At 34.4% G+C, this 21,244-nt stretch overlaps 1 protein-coding gene and 1 long non-coding RNA gene across 27 annotated transcripts in view; one reads left to right on the forward strand and one right to left on the reverse strand.

Annotated features, from left to right (window-relative positions):
* The window catches only part of DGKB (diacylglycerol kinase beta), a 764,643-nt gene that overhangs the window by 485,029 nt on the left and 258,370 nt on the right, over window positions 1-21,244 (forward strand). The window lies entirely within an intron of this gene.
* The window catches only part of LOC135970191 (uncharacterized), a 49,917-nt gene continuing 31,039 nt past the window's right edge, over window positions 2,367-21,244 (reverse strand). The window contains exons 3-4 of the long non-coding RNA XR_010585752.2: window positions 7,115-7,156; window positions 2,367-3,616 (exon numbers count right to left, since the gene is read on the reverse strand). This is a non-coding gene — a long non-coding RNA (uncharacterized lncRNA). The remainder of the gene's footprint in view (window positions 3,617-7,114; window positions 7,157-21,244) is intronic.

The following is a 21,244-nucleotide window of genomic DNA, read 5'->3' on the forward strand; positions in this document are numbered from 1 at the left end:
CACTTTTGCATGAGTTAAAAGGTGCAAAGTTATTGCAAACGCTCTCAAAATATATTGAAACCAATTTTATGAACTGCTAATCCGTAATTACACAGTTAAATGAAAATGTATGTGCACCTAGATTCACTGATTTTTACGTATTAATTATGAACCAGATGATATTTGAACACTCATTTTGTGAAATCTAAAAGTATAATAGTTAGGAGACCATTTAAAACCTCTTAAATGTCAGACGATTTTACTAATTTTCACACAATTAATATTGCTAACTTCAAAGATAAAGAACACTATTCTTTTTGACATTTATTTTAAAGAAGAGCCATTTTTTAAATCTTACATTTTGCAACTGAATAACAAGGTATGATGTAATGACTAGTTCCTAGGATGGCAAAAATATTTATGAATTTTTAATAATAGTGATATTATTCTGGCTATTGTCTAGGAATCCAGCTATCTTACTGTATAGTTTTCCATCTACAATTTGGGTCAGCTATTTCCTTCTTGTTAGAGCATCTAATTTAACCAAATCATACTGGTTTTCTTCTAAAGTAGAAAGAGCGGTAGAACTTGATTACTAAACACAGGCTTCATCTTCAGAATGTAATTTGGGTCCCAGCACTGCCAATAGTTAGCTATATATTATTGCATTAGTGATTTCATTCCTTAGAGCCTAGTTTCCCTAGCAAAACAGGCACTGATCTCATGGATTTATTTGGGGAATAATGTATGTAAAGAACTTCACCTCATACCAGTGAGGGAGAAAATACTCAAAAAGAATGTTTGCTGTTAGTATTCTTTATATTGTTGCTATTTCTTATTACTACTACTATTATTATTATCATAAACATTATATTGTGAAAAATCTATTCACTATTCTACCTTCCACCTTTTTAATGAACCAGTCTTATGCATGACAACCATAGTATTAAGTACTAAAATGTTTTTAATTGGAAAACTTTTTAGCTAACTGCTAAAACAAACAAAAAACCTATGAGAGAAATAGAACCTTAAGACTTCACTATCAAATAAAATAATATAAAGGTATTTTCTTCTCAAGACAGTTTTGGACATTTGAAATTAATAAAGCCTGGAATGATTTTGTGTCCTCTGCTGCTGTATGTGAGTAATTGTGGAAAAATTATATGATCTGCCAAAATAAAATGTACATGGGTTTAAGTCTTTCTAAGAAATAATCAAAAAGTACACATGCATTTGTAATTGTCTGTTTCTTTACTAGCAGTTTTTGACTGTACACAATGTTTGTAACAGAAAAATCTCAACAATAGCAACAAAAAGTTAACTTCACAAAAATAAACATGTATTTACTCTATTAAAAGTTATCACCCCTTCCTTGACTTTTTAGAGGACAGCAAGCAAATTCTGAAGTACAGTGATACTTTGTTGACACAAGATTAATCATATTTAGAAACAATTGAAAGGAGACTAAATTTAATTGTATTTTTCCTTTTAGGTTAATGGAACTGAAGAAGGTAATATGATTCAGCAAATTGATAAAGGAGATTAGTTGTCACAAGTGCATTTTTAAAAATAGGTAAACATAATATATCAGTATTTTTATATGTAACTTCTATAAATATGCTTATTATTTTCCCAGGAGACTGTAATAGCTTTTTTGGATACTAAGGAGTGCCTGAAGTGAATTTTTATGGCCCAGTTATAAACGCCTAAAGAAGGGTTTATAATGGAAACGTGGTGAGGTATTTAATATTGGTACTGAAATAGATACTTCTGAGCCCCATATTTGTTTGAAAATAGTAACAGCAGTTACATTTTCTCCCAGAGGTATATTTTCTTTAGCAACATGTCTAAGTATCTCTAATTACATCAGTGCTCTTTGTGCCTATTCAATGTTGATACTAAATATTGCTTTCCATTATCATCACTTTCTTATTTTAGAGCTTTTTAAAAGTACTCTACCCAATAAAATATCTGTGGAACTTGCATTTTGAGACTCAGTGAAAGATTTTCCATTGAAAAAGATTGAAAGGCAAAACATTTCCTTTTCTTAAAATCAAAACTCCTAGAGGCAATTGACATTTGAATAAGACAAAGGCCAAAAAACATTTGAATAACTTATTTTACAACAGATATTATCCACTTTGATTAGAAAAAGGTAAGGATAACAACAATAACTCATTTATTACATACTAGTTTACAGTTTACTATGCACTTTATAAACATACATTATTTTATTCAAAAAGTTATTTTAAAAATTAAAATGAGCATATATGTTTGTAAAGTATGTGTTACTAAAGGGTTCTGAGCGTGAGTCATCTAGGCTCTTGGTGTATTGAACAAAGAATTGAACAGCATGCATGAACAAGCAACAAAAGCATAGGTTTATTGAGGCAAAAGACAACAGAAACATAGATTTATTAAGGTGAAAATAAACTCTACAGAATTGGAACGGGCCCAAGCAAGCAGCTCAAGAGCCCTAGTTACAAAATGTTCTGAGGTTTAAGTACCCCTTAAAGGTTTCCCATTGCTTATATCCTATGTAATGAAGGATGGAAGTGGAGGTTTTGACTCTGGCCAATCAGAGGCTGAAATGGATTGGCACCTTATGCAAATAAAGGATTGGCCCACGCTTGGCCCACATCCAATCAGAGGTACGTTCCATTTTCCATTTGTGACACAGTGGGAGGGGTGGAAGTTGTAGAAGGAGTAGCATTTGATCCTTTGTCACTTGGGCATGGAGAGGTGGGGTTTTCTTTTTGATCCAGTTCTAGGAAGTCGGCATGAATTGGTCTTAGCTTCCTTGCCTCCAGACCACATTCTCCTGCTTCGTATGTGCAACTCTTTCTTTCTCATCAGCCAGAGAAGGATTTAGTTAGTTAATATTTGAATTGAACTGAATCAGCATGTCAGCCACATATAGGTGAAACTTAAATTAGAAGTTTAAGGTAAATGAAACTTCATGCAGTAGTCCATGTCTATAATAATTTCCAACGAAACTGAAGCTTCTGAGTTCATATCACAAATGGGATAGCTTTAGAACAATAGCAGTCACTTTCACTTTTAAGCTACTGTGATGATTTATTTTTCACTTCAGAAGTACAGAGAAAAAAACAGATTCTGAAATATATTTACTAATATAAATAGAATCGATACTGCCCCCTGCCCAAATCTGCTAACTTTGTAATAAAGGAGATATTTTACCAAAACTTACTCTAAATGTGATTTTCTAGCAGTTATATTGACAAATGAATTAAAACGGAAATCTGAAAACCCCTTTGCAGATTAGCTTTAGGAGCCTAAGGATCAATAAGACAAGAGAACTTCACAAAATGTAAACATATTTTTGAGCCATGTCACAATGAAAATATTACCACTTGAATTCATCTTTAATACAGAGTAGATGTATTACAATATAAAACATAAAATACATATACAAACAAAAACATTTGTTTATATACAATATAAGCAATGTGTATATATATATTGCTTAGAATAAGACTATTTCTTTTAAACACAAGTTTTCTGTGCCCAGGGCTGCATTTTAGTTAGAATCTCTTAAAAAATGTTAAAATAACCCATAATATTGATGTTTGTTCTTGAAGTTTCAATTTGGATGTATTCAAAGCTTCACGCATATCTATCCAATAAAAGCATGGCAGTATAAGTTGACATTATTTAAGAAATTAGATGTCCCTCTCCCATGTCCCAAATACCAGCCAGACACAATGTCCATTTTGCTCTTTGATCTGGACAAGCATATTTCTCTTTGGAGATCCATGGACCATATGAAACACAAGGACTTTGAGACTGCTCTTATCTTCATGAAACAAAGCCAATGCTTTGGTATTTTACACTCATTTGTCACATAGTTTATATCTTGATTGTAAAGGCCATTTAGAGCTAACTGAGAGCCTATATGTCTCCATGTCTAATAAGATTGTTCACTGTTCCCTGCTCATAATTTCTTTCAATTTTCCTGGAACACTATCAGTTACAGTCCAACATTTTTTTTGAAATTAAGCCCATTTATCTTCAATCATTTCAACACAACTTTAAGGATAATGTGGAGGCTGGTAATGATCACCAAAACCTCACTAAATAACATTTATCATATTGTCTTTTGCCACATAGCAAATATAAACAAATAGATGGTCATGATTTCCTTAACTGTAACTAAAAGCCCAAAAGGAGTAATGATCTGAGTTTTGCAAAGTTTGTATTTCCAAAACTCAGCAGTTTTACAGTTGACTGAGAATTGGACAAAGAAATATTCTGAAGTATCTTTGCATATGTATTTCCTAGTACAATTTTGATTACATTATAGTTTCTATTCTAAACTAAAAAATGTGTTATATATCATATTAACAGTCGAATTTACTCAATTACTTTCTCACTCTTTTTCTTTTCTTTTTCCCATAGTATAGATAATTTTGCAGAGGTTTATTTTCTTCATACATTATTATAGTGAATTTATTTTTTGAATAAAATTATAATTGTGTAAAGAGGTTTTTTAATAGTACAAAACATTCTGCTGTCCCAGAGTAAGGATTCTATTATTCTCCTTCCTCTGCTCTCTCAATCACAACAATCATATTCAATGATGGGTTTAATAGAAGTGGGTCTTGTCTCCCTAATATGCTATGCAGAACATATGGCCTGGAACTTTGTGAATGTTTATAAATGTTTATATTTTAGAAGCAGCCTTATTTCCTGATTTCAGGTTCAGTTAGCCCTTACTGAATGCCTTCTGTGTGATAGTTTTGTGATAGTCAATTTCTCACCTTTTTGTCACATTTATTTTTAATTTGCTGCTCATAACGAGTCTGAGAGATAACCATTATTGTCCTGCTTTTAAACTCTAAGACAACAAGCTTAAGGGTAACCATGCTAATGAAATTAACCTAGCTATGAAGCAACATATCCAGGATTAAACCTAGTGTGTTGACTGCAAGCCTAACCGATTTTTCAACATAGTCCAAGATTGTTTGTTATTTATGTTTGCATCAGAATGATAGCCTATTGAAAAGAAATAAATGGATTGATACAAACCATCAGGGTTTCTATAGCTATTTAATAGTACGAATGACAGCTAACATTTGTAGGGTGGTTATTTTGTAGGAGACACTCTGGTTCACTTTGTATTGTATGCTTTATTATTATAATTACAAGGAATTCCTATTTTACACCCTGCCATAAAGGAAATATGTATACTCACACGAATATATGTGTATGTATGTGTGTGTGTGTGTGTGTGTGTGTGTGTGTGTATAAACTCTAACTCTAGAAGCATTATAATCAGAGGCTGTGTAATGTAATGCAGCAATATAGAGACGTACACAGTCACTACAAACGTACAGAGTCCTACAAACACCAGTGATATAAAAAGCTGCATTCCTTAATAAGCAAATGATGACCAGGCATCAGCACACCTAAGTTTACCTACATTTATAACTCTCTGACATGTTTTGAAAGAAGCAAATTAGTGTATAATGAATTCGAGAAGGTTTGCATCCAAACTAGATAAAAAGTTTTTTTGTTTTATTTTCTCTCCTTTTTTACTGCAAGGTATAAACTCTCAAATATCCTGAAGACCTTGCTGTCCAAACTATCCTTCTCATCCAAAATGTTACAGCAGAAAGCTTTACAGAGGTTTATATTTAATTATTTATAGTCATAGTAAAATAAATGTGTACTGTACAAGTTAAAAAAAAAAGTAAAAATCACCAGAAGCAATTTATTATACTTTCCAATTTTCACATGTCCATGCAAAAATTTAACCAGAATTGAGCTGCAGATTATTATTTAGGGAGTTTCTTAAATTGGGTGAATGATTTTTAATCATTTTAAATGTTATTTATCAAACTTCTCTGTTGAGGTTCAGTAATAATTTTTCCCAGCTGAGATAAAAAAGAAAAGTGTTCATAAAGTATATCTCAAATTTAATATTCTGAATTAGTGGATACCTCACAATTCTAACAGCTCTTACCATTCAAAAATTTTATAGCTTAGTTCACTGAGCCAGGATAACTCCACTTTTGTTATGTGTCTTGAAGTCTTTTGTGTGAACATTAAAGTTGCCAGTTACTTCACAGTTTTTATTTTGTTCTAATACAGCATCTGCATATAACAATCTCAAAACAAGTTTACACTAAATCTTTGAAATTGTGGAATTAATCATAATTATAATATATTCAAAAATGTAGAAGCCTAAAACTTTAGAGGAAATGTAATCTTGGAAAACACCTAATCATTATGAAAACCAGCAGGGTGCAGAGAACTTAAGTGTCATTCTGAAGGTCACAAGGTAATTTATTAGAAACAATAAAATACCGTATCTGTTCCTGTGGTCCTAGTTCTTTCCATTAAAAATGTGTATCTTTATACTCAAGAACATGGACAGTAACTGTGAGAATGTGACATTGTTGGATTGCTTACACGAAGGAAGAAATTGCCCAGTGAGTGATGCCTGGGGAGCAGACAACCATCTTGTTCATTGAAGGCAATGGTTACCTTCAATGAAGGTGGATCACCAGAAAAAGGTGGATCACCAGAAAAAGGTGGATCACCAGAAAAAGGGAGCCTTGAGTAAAATTACATGTACATGTAGAAACTAACTAGTTTAAACCCAGTAAAAAGGGACTTGTATTAGTCCATTTTCAGACTGCTGATAAAGACATACCTGAGACTTGGTAATTTATAAAGAAAAAGGTTTAACGGATCACAGTTCCATGGGGCTGGGGAGGCCTTACAATCATGGTGGAAGGCAAAAGGCTCATCTTACGTGGCAGCACACAAGAAAGAATGAGAGCCAAGTGAAAGGTATTTCCCCTTAAAAAACAATCAGATCTTGTGAGACGTATTCACAATCATGAGAACAGTATGGGGGAAACCACCTCCGTGATTCAATTACCTCCTACCCGGTCCCTCCCACACCACGTGTGAATTATGGGAGCTACACTTCAAGATGAGATTTGGGTGGGGACACAGCCAAGCCATATCAGGACTTGAGGCCAAAGGTAAGAATTTGGTCATAATCCATAATGTAAATCGATTTGAAGGGTATATATATTTTTAAACAGCATATATTTTACAAAGTTCTTAGCAATGAGTAAGAGTGGGAGGGACATCCTCTTACCTTCCAAAATTTCAGAAGTTATCCTGATTCTATGAAACATCACTGAAAAAAAAAAACATAGAAATTTTTCTTAAATGTATTGACATCAAAAGCTAAACCCTATATAAAAAATATATGAATGTCATTTGACTCAACATTAATCATTAATTTGATACACAAAACCAAGCTAATCTTAATATTCACCAGAAAATAGTCAAATTCCAAAAAGGAATAAAATATATTTATATGTAATCACTTTATATAATATGTATTATATATTCATTATTTCATATGCTTATTTTAATGCGTTTACTTTTAGAAATACATATTTTAACTTTTAAACCTGTTCTCTGTTGAGACACTATAGGAGGGTTTTTTTTTTTTTTTATTGTTTGTTTGTTTCAACATAGATCACATCAGAAAGTCTTGAAATGAGTAGGCTCTTTCTTCAGAGTATTTAAATTTTATGTAGTTGTTAAAAATTATGTGCACAACAGATAAAATTTTAATGGATAAGTTACACAGGGATTAATGTCAAATGACTCAGCTTGTCAGAAATGTTAAGTGCCCTTCACACATCCCCAAGACTGGAGAATGTCATTTCACGCCCTGTCAACCTATTTTGAATTAAGTCAAGGACTGTGTGGAGCTTTTATTCTCACTTACACAGGACCTACAAAAAAAGTTTGATAATGTTATGCTCTAGAGATACTTAAGTTTACCTCAATGTATATATTTTTTTCTTACAGCACACCTATTCTCTTAGTTATGGAAGCAAAGAATTTTAATGCTGTAAGAAACTTACAGAAAATGTAGGGAAACTCTAAATACACAGTTTAAGAAACTAAAGCTCTTATTAATTAAATGACTTCTCCTGGCCGGGCGCGGTGGCTCAAGCCTGTAATCCCAGCACTTTGGGAGGCCGAGACGGGCGGATCACGAGGTCAGGAGATCGAGACCATCCTGGCTAACACGGTGAAACTCCGTCTCTACTAAAAAATACCAAAAACTAGCCGGGCGAGGTGGCAGGCGCCTGTAGTCCCAGCTACTCGGGAGGCTGAGCCAGGAGAATGGCGTAAACCCGGGAGGCGGAGCTTGCAGTGAGCTGAGATCCGGCCACTGCACTCCAGCCTGGGCTACAAAGCGAGACTCCGTCTCAAAAAAAAAAAAAAAAAAAAAAAAAAAAAAAAAAAATTAAATGACTTCTCCAAGCTACTGCCTTTTATTATTGACACAGATAAAACCAAACCTGGTGCCTGGCTTCTAGGGAAGGGCTGTTTTGCAGCTGTACCATGCTATGCCATCTCCAAAACAATTTGGATGTCATATAATATTGAAATAACCTTCTTACTATCACAGGAGTCTTTTCAACTCTCTCATTTTTAATTGCTCGAGTAAGTTTTAAAATCTTCCCAGGGCCTGCTCTGCTTTACTTTTGGAGAGTAAATTTTCCTAACCCCCTCCAGATTCTTTATACTCACTTATCTCTAACTTGTTCTATTCCAGTCTCTTACAATGATTGTTCACCTTCTAACCTCCAGACATTTGTAAAGGGTATACAGATTCCTCTAATTCATCTACTTTGTATTTTTATTGATATATTTTGAAACTTTGTATCTTTTGTTGTAATCTATTTAATATTTCTTTTCTTGAATTATCTGTGAGATATCACAACTTGTAAACTTAAAAAATGTACAAAAATCTGTTAAAACAGTATAAATATTGAATAAAAGGACTTAGTGTGGATTTAGCCTTTAACTTCCAAGAGTGGATCTCTACTCTTAATGTGCTCAAATCTCTCCCATTAAGAAGCAAATTCTACACTAATTTGCCTTGCACATGTTTTTCTGGTGAATATCCTTTGTTGTTCTTCCTCTTTACAGCCAAAATACTGAAGGTGTTTTTCATATTTTCTATTTTCACAGCTCAAGTCTGATCCAATACTGTCTACACATTCATCATTCTTGCCCTGGCTGCCAATGACTTCCATCCCTCTTTCTTCAGGGAGATTTCTTTTATCTACATCTTAAATGAGTTCTCAGCAAGATTTATTACAGTTAGATACCTGAAACCCTTTTTTTCCCCTTGGTTTCTGTGACATTATGTCTCCTACTCTTAGCTCCCTTCAGGCTTATTCTCCTTTACCTGGAATACCTCAAGACTTGTTACTGGGCCCTTTCACCTTTAGCTTTATTGACCACATATGTAACCTCATAACTTCTGTACACAACCCAGACCTCTCCTCTGAGATCCAGGCTCATTTTCCCAACTACTACATTGGCATCTCCTCTTGAATAGCTTGAAAATAATTTAAAGTTATTACATGTAAAACTGAATTTATGACTGTCCCCCTCAAAACTAATACTGTTCCCTATCTCCCATCTCCATGAATGGCAATGCTATTCATAGTGTTATGCAAGTAAAGGTTCCATAAGTCATCTTCATCAGTTGCTTCCCACTCAACATCAGTCCCTTTCTGTGCCTGGCCCCGTGTGGGATGATGAAATGGCGTACTGTTTTTTTCATTCTTATATCCTTGTGTGGCAGATATTATTATTTTTTCCATGTTGCACTCTCCATACCAATCCATTGCTATATCACTTTAGTTTTGCCCTGTAAGTAGCTCCTAGATCCTTCACTTCATTTCATTTCACTCCATCCTAGTCCAGGCTGCTGTCATCTCTCACTTGCATTATTCAATTGACTTCACAGTACTCCTCACCTCACTGACTTTTTTTTTTTGAGACAGAGTCTTGCTCTGTCACCCAGGCTGGAGTGCAATGGCATGATCTCAGCTCACTTCAACCTTTGCCTCCTCGGTTCAAGCGATTCTCCTATCTCAGCCTCCTGAGTAGCTGGGATGACAGGCATGCACCACCATGCCTGCTAATTTTTGTACTTTTAATAGAGATGGGGTTTTGCCATGTTGGCCAGGTTGGTCTCAAACTCCTGACCTCAGGTGATCCACCTCCCTCAGCTTCCCAAAGTTCTGGGATTACAGGCGTGAGCCACCGTGCCTGGCCTTCCTTGGTGACGTTTGCTCTCCTTCAGTCTATAGTTAAAGTGATGTTTTCCTAACAGGTCTCTGATAATTTCTCTTCTATGATCACCTCCTCAACTCTCCTTAGCAATGTATTTTAAATCCAGTTTGATCTATCACCTGCCTCTCCAGACTGCCTGAGCCCCAGGCTCATCTATTAAAGCCACACCAAATTCCTTTGCTCCTTTCCCTGGGCTCTCTTTCCTCCCCTTTTTGCTATGTATGTCTTGCACTTTTTGCAGATTTCAGTTCAACTGGGTCTTGAGCAGGGAATTCTGACCTGCTTTCAAATGTCAATGTGCCTGTTATATTCTTCCACATCACATTGTCCCTTTGTAGCATTGTCCCAGTCGCAGTTTGAAATCTATTTTAGAGATTATTCTAACAACATCTAGCTTCCCAATATCTTGTTTGCTGTACAAATTTGTGTTTGTCTTTTCTTACTTTTTATCACCAGAAGTTAGTATGGTATCTGCTTCATAGCAGCAATTCAGCAAATTTTTTCTGCATAGGTGAATATTTATAGACTTCTTGTCTTTCTCTGTGCCTATGCATACACATACACAATCACACATGCATATACATCATATCATGCTCATGCATGACCCATGCAGAGAAATGCCTGCCCTTTATAAGGGCATAACCACCCCCGACACACACACGTAAACAAAATTGTGCTAATAAAACATATTACTTTAATAACTTGATTTTAAGGTATATCGATATCACTTGAGCATTTTACTAAATAATCTCATTAATTTTTCTATAATATGGTTTAAATGGTCACATATTATTCTACTATATTAATATGACAATAATGTATTAAACCAATGCCCCCATATTTTACTGTTAGAGATGATACTTTGGTTAACATTGTTGTATACAGAGCTTTATATATCTATAATTATTTCCAGAAAAAAAGAAAGAGGTAGGGGAGAATGATGAGAAACTATTAAAAACTATTAGAATGATGAGAAACTATTTAGGGCAAAACTAAAGTGATACAGCAATGGATTGGATATGGAGAGTGCAACATGGAGAAAATAAAAACTGTTGCCTGAAGAACAGTTATCATTTGTCAGAAAATGTGTTAAGATGTTTCTATTATACTGTTTATCTTACAGCCACCTTGAAAGATGGTTGTTATGATCCTATTATGCAGAAATTTAAGCTAAAACTTATGGAGTAAAATGAGTTACTGAGATTACATAGCAATCAAGTGGTAGACCAACAATTTGAACCCAGAACTCTGATTACCATAATACTTGTTAAATAATATACTTTAAGTATTTTGATGTTTGTAGTCAGACATTCTCCAGAGATTTTATATTAATTTATAGTTCTTTACTCCCATATCTGAGCCATTACCAACTTATTAAAGAAAAATATTTTGGCCATTTGAAGATACAAATGCTCCTTGACTTACAATGGGTTTACATCCTGACAAACCCATTGTAACTGGAAAACTACAACAAAATGTCAAATAAGTTAGATGCACTTAATACATCTAACTTACTGAACATTATAGGTTAGTCTAGCCTAACTTAGACGCACTCAGAACTCTTATATTAACTAGCAGTTGGGAAAATCATCAAATGCAAAGTTTATTTTATAATAGTGTTGAATTTCTCATGCAATATATTGAATACAGTACACTGTAGACTACAGTATTGGCTGTTTACCCTCCCGATGGTGTGTGGTTGACCAGGAGCTGCAGAAACCTGCCACTGCACAGTATCGCAGGGGTATTGCGTATCACTAACCCGGGAGAAGAACAAAATTCAAGACTTCAAGTAAGGTTTCTATTGAATGTGTATATCACCTTCTCAATATTGTAAAGTCAAAACACTCACTTTAAGTCAAATGAGCATAAGTTGGGGACCTTCTTTATAGGCATTCATTTTAATACAATTTTATATATTTGTATTTCAACAGAAATTCAACACATTTTCGTTTTTCTGTGAGTTATCTTTTATTTTAATTTGATATAATTTTTAAAATATTGATTCCTCAGAGCTCTTTTTATATTAAAGATATTTATGTAGCTCGGATATTGTAAATATTTACTCATTTTGTCAAATTTCTTTTAATTTTATTTGTGGGATACGTATGTGCACATATATGTGTACTTTTAGTGTTACAGTCATTTTAACCTTTTTATGTAGCCAAATTTATTCAGTCATAGCTTTTGTCATATACAAGATTTGACATTTGAAAACACTTTAACAATGGATAAATGTTAAATAATTCTTGAAAGAAATGTGTCTGGAAATATAAATATGTTTGGTTATATAAGTGAATGCAGATAAAATCTATTTTAGATGTGTCTTGCTGAATAAAAGTGTCTTAGAGATAGGAATAGCAAAAGGTTTAGAAATAGAATGAATGTACACATGAGATGAATTTGGAGAAAAATGAATAGAAAGTTCTGTATAAACCAGACTTTATAAAAATATACAACTATATTAAAATTTTAAAATATGTTAAGCTTATCTGAAAGATTATAAAAAGAGTATATATATATATATATATATATATATATACTTGTGTGCATGTATGTATGTGTGTGTATATATATATTTAGTATAATTAAAAGGTCAGAAAAATTGATGGAAGTATACCTGAGACATTTGAGTGTGAATACAGATTTTGTTAATTGTGATATCAGAGTGTGTTGGCTTATAGTTGACCCCTGAACACTGTAAGGGTTAGGGATACCAACTTCCTACACAGTCAGAAATCTATGTTTAACTTTTGACTTCCTCCCAAATTTAACTATTAATAATCTGTTGTTAAGTAGAAGCCTTAGTGATAACATACACCATCAATTTACACATATTTTTTTTGTTGTGTGTACTATTACACTGTTTTCTTAAAACAAGGTAAGCTAGAGAAAAGACAGTGTTATTAAGAAAATCATAAGGAGGAGAAAATACATTTATAGTACTTGTCTGTTTATAAGATGAATCGCTTTTGTCTGAAATGGGGACAAATGCAACTGCAGACTTCAATTTACAGTACATATCAATTCAACTTTTTCTTTAATGTCATGACTTTTTTCTGCTTCTCGGGAGCGCATCAAGCATCATTACTAGCACTTCATGCGGGTCTCATGGTATTATTCAAGGTTTATGGTATTGCCCTAAACACGATGAGAATTACGCAAGTACTGAGAAAGATGGCTTTTTATTCTGCTACGGAATTTACTAGAGAAAGGAACTGCTCCCTCAGGATGATGAGCTTCATGTGGAGTTTTAAGCAGATACTCGCAACACTTGAGCCCATCACAATGGCAATAAGAGATAGTGACAAAATTATTTCAGTAGTACCTTATGTACTACAGTTAATTTTATGCAAGTCTGATTTGCCACTGAATCTTTATGTTTGTTTACATTTCTCTCAGCTGCAAATAGTACCATGTACTGTTTGCAAGTGTTCCTATGTGTATGTTTCAATGCATTTTCACTTTTAATAATAAATTTATGTATACTTTGTGGTAGTAAATGATAAACTAAACCAGTATCTACATATATTTTATGCACTCATGACATATCTAACTTTTTCTTCATGTTTTTCCATATTTCTAGGTTATAGGGTTCATCTGTGAGTTTTTTCAAATTGTCCCAAATCTTCAAAAGGTTTCCAATATATTGATTGAAAAAAATCCACGTACAAATAGACTCATGCAGTTAAAACTCATGTTGTTCAAGGGCCAACTGTATTTACTCATTTTTTAGCTTATTTTAATGCTTGGATTCATTACTGAATAATGAACCAAAAATATGAAATTCAAAATACTATATTTGAAATTTAAAAGAATCAGTGAGCTAGAAGAATAGGATTATAACATAACTTAGAAATGACAATTGTTCTATGTATTTGGAAGGTTGTTAAATGTATCCTCCAGTGGTATTTTACCTGCACCTCAGTATATAAATTATTCAGACTTTTCCAGTTGAGGCTACAACCAGGTAGTATTAATAGTGTGGCTAATTTTACCCTGTGAAAATGATTGCTTTGTCTTACAAGCCTACTATATTCCCCATATTGCTAGAACCATACCAGTCACATAAACAATTGCTTATTGATTTCAGAAATGTACTTATTCTGTTCTTACTCCCTCTAAGACAAAAATCCTAAGTACTTCCATGATAATTAACCAGGCTATGGGTGCTTTTCCTGCCTCCAACACCTAGGGTTTATTAATGACAAGTTCTATAAAATCCCAATCAATCACACTTACTCTGATATCCTCAGAGAACAAAACTTCAACTTATCATTAAATCCTGAAAGAGGGATGTGCCTACTTTGTCAGGAACCACCATGTTTTTTCTTCATAACTGTGTTTGATAAAATATATTTTGTCTTCTTACAGGGTGTGTTCCACAAGTTAGCCTCTAATGACTAATAATTATCAGTATGCCCCCACAACCTGCTATTTATGGTTTGTGAGGATTGGGGGAGGCTACCTTCTATTTTTCACTGCCTTAGGCCCTATCCAGACTGTTATTCTTCTATGTTCTTGTAGGGGCATGGAGAGGATATAGGTTTTCTTGAACATTAGTCCCTAATTTTGTCTATTCTATCTCTCTTGTTGCTGGTCACTGTTGACTTCCATTCACTTGCCAATAGTCTCAGAGTCTACTGAAGCACATGATTTATAGCATTTGTCTTCATTCTTATTGCATCATCATTTGAAATATTTACTCTGTCTTTAATCAAAGATTTTGCCATATGATTTTATAATACAACTCATTATAAAACCTCTTATTAATTTGTTTTCAATTTATTTTAATAAAATATGAATTGTTTTGGCCATCGAAATTTTAGCAGATGTGAAGTGAGTTGAGGCTTTAATTTGCTTGTGTGGCTAGGTTTTGCCTCCTGTACTCTGTCATTCACAATGAGAAGAGCATACCCAGGTAGCTTCTTCTCTATCAGCCAGCCCTCTTAAATGAACACGCATAGAAAAGACTGAAATCCTGGAGCAAAGTTCTCCAGACCCACACTGTGGAGCCAAATGGTCCAGCGTAGATCAACTGAAAATAGTCAAAACACAGTCTGATAAGCACAAGACACATGTTATTGTAAGCCGATAAGATTTTTGAGGTTGTTTGTTATGCAGCAGCACTGACCAATAGACATAATAGCACTTACTACATTTGATGAATAAATTAAGGACAAATTTCAAATCCATGTGGGCAACTTTCTAATTCCCTAACGTGGTAGTTCCTGGAGCTCCTGAACAAGAACTATCACTTCCATTCTCTTCAGCCACTCCCTGTCACATTCGTGCACTAGAATGCCTCATCGCCCTCGCTGACTTCTACTTCACATCCTTTAGCTTTCACACTTCTTCACTCCTTCTTAACTACTGTTTGACCTTCTGTAGACCTCATGTACTTGATCCTGCATTTTCTTTCATAACTATAATCATCTTCTTGGACTAAATTATCTTCTTGGACTAAATTATGAACCCATAATCACTTGATTATATTTTCAACCAATCTGTTCTTCTTTCATTTCCTATGTCTTCTCTGAAAACCTCAAACATAGATCAAGCCCTCAATTTATTCTCTTCACTCCTACATCCAGACTAGCAATAGCACTTGAGAAAATTGTATATAACTTGAGTAATTCCATAAGATGAGATGCAATATGGTCATATCTCATATTGTACAAATAAATTGTTCAACGTGCTAGTTAGCTTAAAAGCAGAAAATTTAGCATCTTCTAAAGGTTTCTCTCATTCTGTGCATCTTACAAGATCCCAAGGGATAGACAATCCCAAAGTGGGTCAGTCTACTTGAGCCTAAGAGCATGTTTTTTTTAAATAGAAACAAGGATCACCAGTGATTGTTATATGGTTTTCCATGTAACAGCCACTTTTCAGAAGTTAACCATTTAGAGCCCATAAGTGCTGTCATGATCAGTAGTACATGGACATGTAGAGCCAACACTTTTTTCTGATATCCTCATTTCTTTATATCAGGGTCAGGCAAGATTTTTCTTTATATACCTAACATATGACATTTTAAAATTCATCCTCTTTCCCTGCATAGTGGGATTATTTTCCCAAAGTATTAAAGTAGTTGACCCTTAATGACTTCAAGGGTCTACTGTTCTGAGCCAGCTTGCTCTCCGGGCAATTTCTTACCCTTTGTTCTTTCTATTGGGTGTATTGGAGATTGAATTCTTAGATTGCATTTGCTAGGCTGTTGTATCATCTGGCATCTGATTTGATTCAGTCACTGGAAGTCATTGGTCGTATAATGAATGGAGAGATTAAGGGAAATTTTCAAGGTATCTCTCCTTCTCCCTCTGGGGCAGCATCTCTAATCATGGCTGTCTCTCTTCTTTGGATTCAACTTCTCTTGAATATACCAACTAAGATTCGATGTTATGCTGGGTTACTCCACCCCTGGGCTCTGGTAATACAACCTCCTCATTTTTCTCCTGTAAGCTAAAGATAGTAGCAACTTCCTGCCGTTGCTAATCTTGTGTTGCTTCATTAGCTTAAGATTGGATTTTCAATTATTCCTAAAAGACACCAAGCTCTTTCCTTCCTCAGTTCCTTTGTCTTTCCTGATGTCTCTGGCTTAGAATGGGCTTTTCTTATATTTTTTCATGGAGAGCTCCTTCTTGTTTAGGTCTCATTCCAGACATCATCTCTTACAAAGCTGTGTCTGGTTTCCATTACTCTCTCACATACAAAGTCCTTTTGTTTCATGAGGCACAGCCTATATGGCTTGCAGGATTATTGTTTACTTGCATGCTGACTTTTTTCTCCAAATTGATTGTAGCTCAAGGGTGGCTAAAACCTTGTCTGTCTTGCTTGTTTCTGTATCCTCAACACCTACAATGAAACATGTTAGATTTATGAAACAGATTTCTTAAATGAGTAAAAGAAAAAAGAATGAATAAAATCTGATTATAGCCTTTAAGAAGCCTATCTCATTTAATTCTTACTACAAGCTGATTTCATAATTGCTATTATTATCCAAATTTAACAGTTGAGGGAACTGACATTTATAGAGATTAAGTAGCTTGTCATGAATTATTTCAGAAGTCATAAGATTAAGTAACTTATTAAAAAGCTAATAACATGGTGGATTCTGTTTTTAAAAGCAGGTTTTTGTGATTCCCCAGCTCATACTCTTTACTGTAATTTATTTTTAAAAAAATCATTAGAATGATACTGACAAAGTCATGTAGAAGAATATTACCCATTCTTCTGTTGACTAGATTATGTCTCAGTTATCCACATATGCAATACTGTACACAATTTCTAGTCTTGAGAAACTTGAGGTAGAATAGATTTGAAATGTGGAAATCAAGAATTTCAATTTAGATATATTAAATATGAGGTCCAAATGGTGGAATCTAGTATCCAATTGGAGTTTGAAATTTTAGATATAAATCCGGAAATGGTCAAGTTCTATGTGATGCTTTCAGCAGCAGCACTATATGAGATTACCCAGAGATTAACCAGGGAGAGGATGGGGACACAGCACTGGCCTAAAGGGTTGCATTAGTGTTTAATGGCTGAAGTGAGAAGTGGGAGTGACTAAGGAAGTAGAAGAGGAGCAGCCATCGAAAGACAAGGAAAAGCAGAGAGTGTAGGTTCCCAGACATGAGCAGGAGGAGCAATTCAAGAAGACATAGTGGTGAAGGCCCAGTAAGACAAGCAGAGCAGAAAAGAACACTTCTGGTATACAGGAGGGGACTGAAGGGAGGCATTGAGTGAGAAGCAAGATAAAGTGATGGAGAAAGTGACTAGAGACCACAGCCTTGGGAAATGTTGTTTCAAAATGAGGCCGCAGCCCTATTTCCATAATTAAGCTTAGTTTCTGGCACAGAGTGGCTACTCAGTAAATGTTAATTTCATGCAACTAGATTAAATGGGATGCTGAGTTATAATTTGTTTTAAGGAACAGTGTATAGCAGAGTGGGCAGTTGAGTGTGCATGCTAATTTGCTATTGGGTAGAATGGACAATGAGAAAAGGTCCACTTGTAGATTTATTCTTCTAAGCATTTCACTCCCACAAGAGTTGGAAAGGTGTGTATGTAACAGCATAATATTCAATAAAAAGAAGGCCATGATAACATTTCTTGTTTCAGAGGTTGAAAGAAAAAAAGGGCATTGCATCCAAATTGAACAGTAGGTTAAATGGGGATATCCGAGACATGTGTATGATTCATCTCAAAATATCAGCATCCAACAGTTTCTCACATATTCTGTTACTTTTAATCTAGTATCCATCTATGTTTGATTATTAGAACAAAGTAGATATCCAACCTTACTAAATAAGTTAGCTTAATTTTGCACCTTACACTAAGCATGCCTTTGGCCTGAAAGTGACCCACTTCTCTTTGATGTGATAAAATGCCTTGACTTTTTGAAGACTACTTTCCTCAAAGAACTTTTTACTTCTGTTTTAGTAAGAGGTTTTATTCTGGTGCCTAAGGAATTATTATAATTATTTAAGTGGGGTATCATTATAATGTTAGTTTTACTTATGAGAAACGTGAGGGACATCATCATTAGGTGAATTAACAAAGCTTAGATGAGTATCACAGGTTCTGATTTTAGGTGTCTTTGTCTGGTCAGATTCCATGACTCATGTAGGGTTTAGTGGTTTCAATAACAGTTCTCATCAAAGGATATTTGAAAAAAGCAAGCTAGTGTGGTGGTTGATAAATGGCAAAGCAGTCATATGTAAATAGTTTCTGAGGTTTTTACATAAGAAGTTTACTTCCTTATTGAAAACTAATGGATACAATGGGACACTAATTAGGGTTCCCTAAGAGTTCTCCAAGAGGAGTTGCATTGGAGTTGATGCGAATTGGCAGAAAGCAGCATGAATTGATTTGATCACTAAAAGGCCTTGCATTTGGGGCTTTTTTTTTAAATGGAAAATGGTTCCCCAAAGAAAACATATATCATAGGAGAATGAGAGGAAGAGAAGATAAAGAAAATTGAATGTTCATTGCTGATCAATTATTCAGAATCAATTATGGTTTGCTAGGGAAAGCATACTGTGCCAAAGACAAACCAAACTCCAGTAAGCATTAGGATTAATTACTCTCATGCCTGTATAAGCTAGAGGAAGGAGGGGCTGGCATCTACTGGCAGAACTTGACTGTTCTCTAGGAGCAGAAAATGATTGTAACACAAAGAGAGAGAACATCCTGTTTCAGAATATCAGGCTTTTTTAAAAAAAAATTAAAAGAGAGAGTCTGTGTTCAATTTATGGGAGAGGTATGTAAATATATATAATTTCTTCTAACAAACACTGTATTAGTGTTCTCCAGAGAAGCAGAACCAATAGAATGTGTGTGTATCTATGTATGTATATACATATACAGATAGATGGGGTTGAGAAAGATACATAGAGAGAGAAAGAAAGCAAGATTTATTTTAAGGAATTGGACCATGATATTGTGAAGCTGAAATGTCCGAAAACTGCAGGGCAAGACAGCTGGCTAGAAATTCCTCCAAGAATGGATGTTGCAGTGCATAGTCTAAAAGGTTAGAAACTCAGACAGAATTTTCAGGTTGCAATCTGGATCCTTTGATCTCTTTTCTTAAGGCTTTCAACTGATTAGATGAAGGCCCACCTACATTAGGAAGGATTATCTGCTTTATTCAAATCTAATGATTTACATGTTAATCATATCTATACAATGTCTTCACAGCAACATCTAGACTGGTGTGTGGCCAAACTGGGTATCATACCCTAAGCAAACTGACACATAAAATTAACCATCACTCTTACACTACCTACTTATGGTTTAGGTCAGTGCTATAGATAATAACTTTTCACATTTTGATAGCTATTTTTACATACTGTCATAGTCATAAATTTCATATTCTCATAACAGTAGTGCAGGTTAAACAGAGTAGCAAATTTTACTGTAATGACATAAATGAAGAGACTGAGTCATTTAAAATATACAATTCCTAAATTGTAGACTAGAGCCCACACCCGGTGTCATAAAGAATTTTATTAGCAGTCAATAAGGAAAAAAAAAAGCAAAAGCAATGTTAGTAAGAAACTATGTTCCTGGAATTAAAATTAGGCATTGATATGGAGTATCATCTTTATCATTAAATTAGAATTATTCTGTGAATTTGAAATTGCAAGCAACTTTCATTTAGCTTGAAATATTTTCACTTACAGAAATAGCTAAGCTGTGATAAGACAATTTAATGGTAAGAATGATGCAATCTTCCTAATTTCTTTTTTAAAAAAATAAGGATTGAGTGTCATATATGAAATGAAATAGATCTATCTTATATAATCTATGTCTATATATAGAAATAAATAATTAAAAATAGAATAATAATTATTAGTCCCTGCCCAAGAATCTGTAGTACCCCACAGCCCACTCACTAAGAAGGATTTAAAAGGAAAAGGGCAATGATTCATCATAACTGAATAGGGTGTGTGTGTGTACAAATTACTGTGTTTTGTTTTGTTGACATATATTCCTCCTCTGTGGAGGCTCTCTTTATTCACAGGTATCAGACATAAAGGAATAAAAATCCTATCAGTATTAAAAAGTCTTCCCCAGTGAGACAGTATTTTCCTTTCATATTTGACTGCCGTTGAATGGTCTTTTGAGTTGAGAGAGATTGAGAGATCTTTCTCATTTTTAAAGGGTGAATTAGTTAACTATAATGCTAGAAAGGGACTATTATAGCAATTATTTGAAACATTTAAAAACTGGGCCTATTGCAAGCGATTATGTTTGGAGTTAATGAAGCGCTCATACCCCTAACATAGTAAAGGGAAGAAAGATCTTTTGCCAATAAAATCTCATCAGGTGATGGCCTTGACGGAACATCCCACTATTCCTGTCAGCCAGAACTGTCATAAACAAAACATTGATGAGACAATGACAATAATTAACACAGTGTTAATGGGATATGGAGCCTCACAGTTATTTTTTCAGCTACAATGAACTTAATGCATGCCAAGCAGTGCACTGGTTTAACATCATAACATGTTTCTCTTGTATTTACTGTGGTTATGTTGGCTCTCTTGTGTTACAAAGCACAGATATGCTTTCTCAGGCTTATGAGAAGGTAGATAAGGGAACAAGA

Source organism: Macaca fascicularis, chromosome 3 (genome assembly GCF_037993035.2).
Source record: "Macaca fascicularis isolate 582-1 chromosome 3, T2T-MFA8v1.1".
In the NCBI taxonomy this organism is placed as follows: domain Eukaryota; kingdom Metazoa; phylum Chordata; class Mammalia; order Primates; family Cercopithecidae; genus Macaca; species Macaca fascicularis.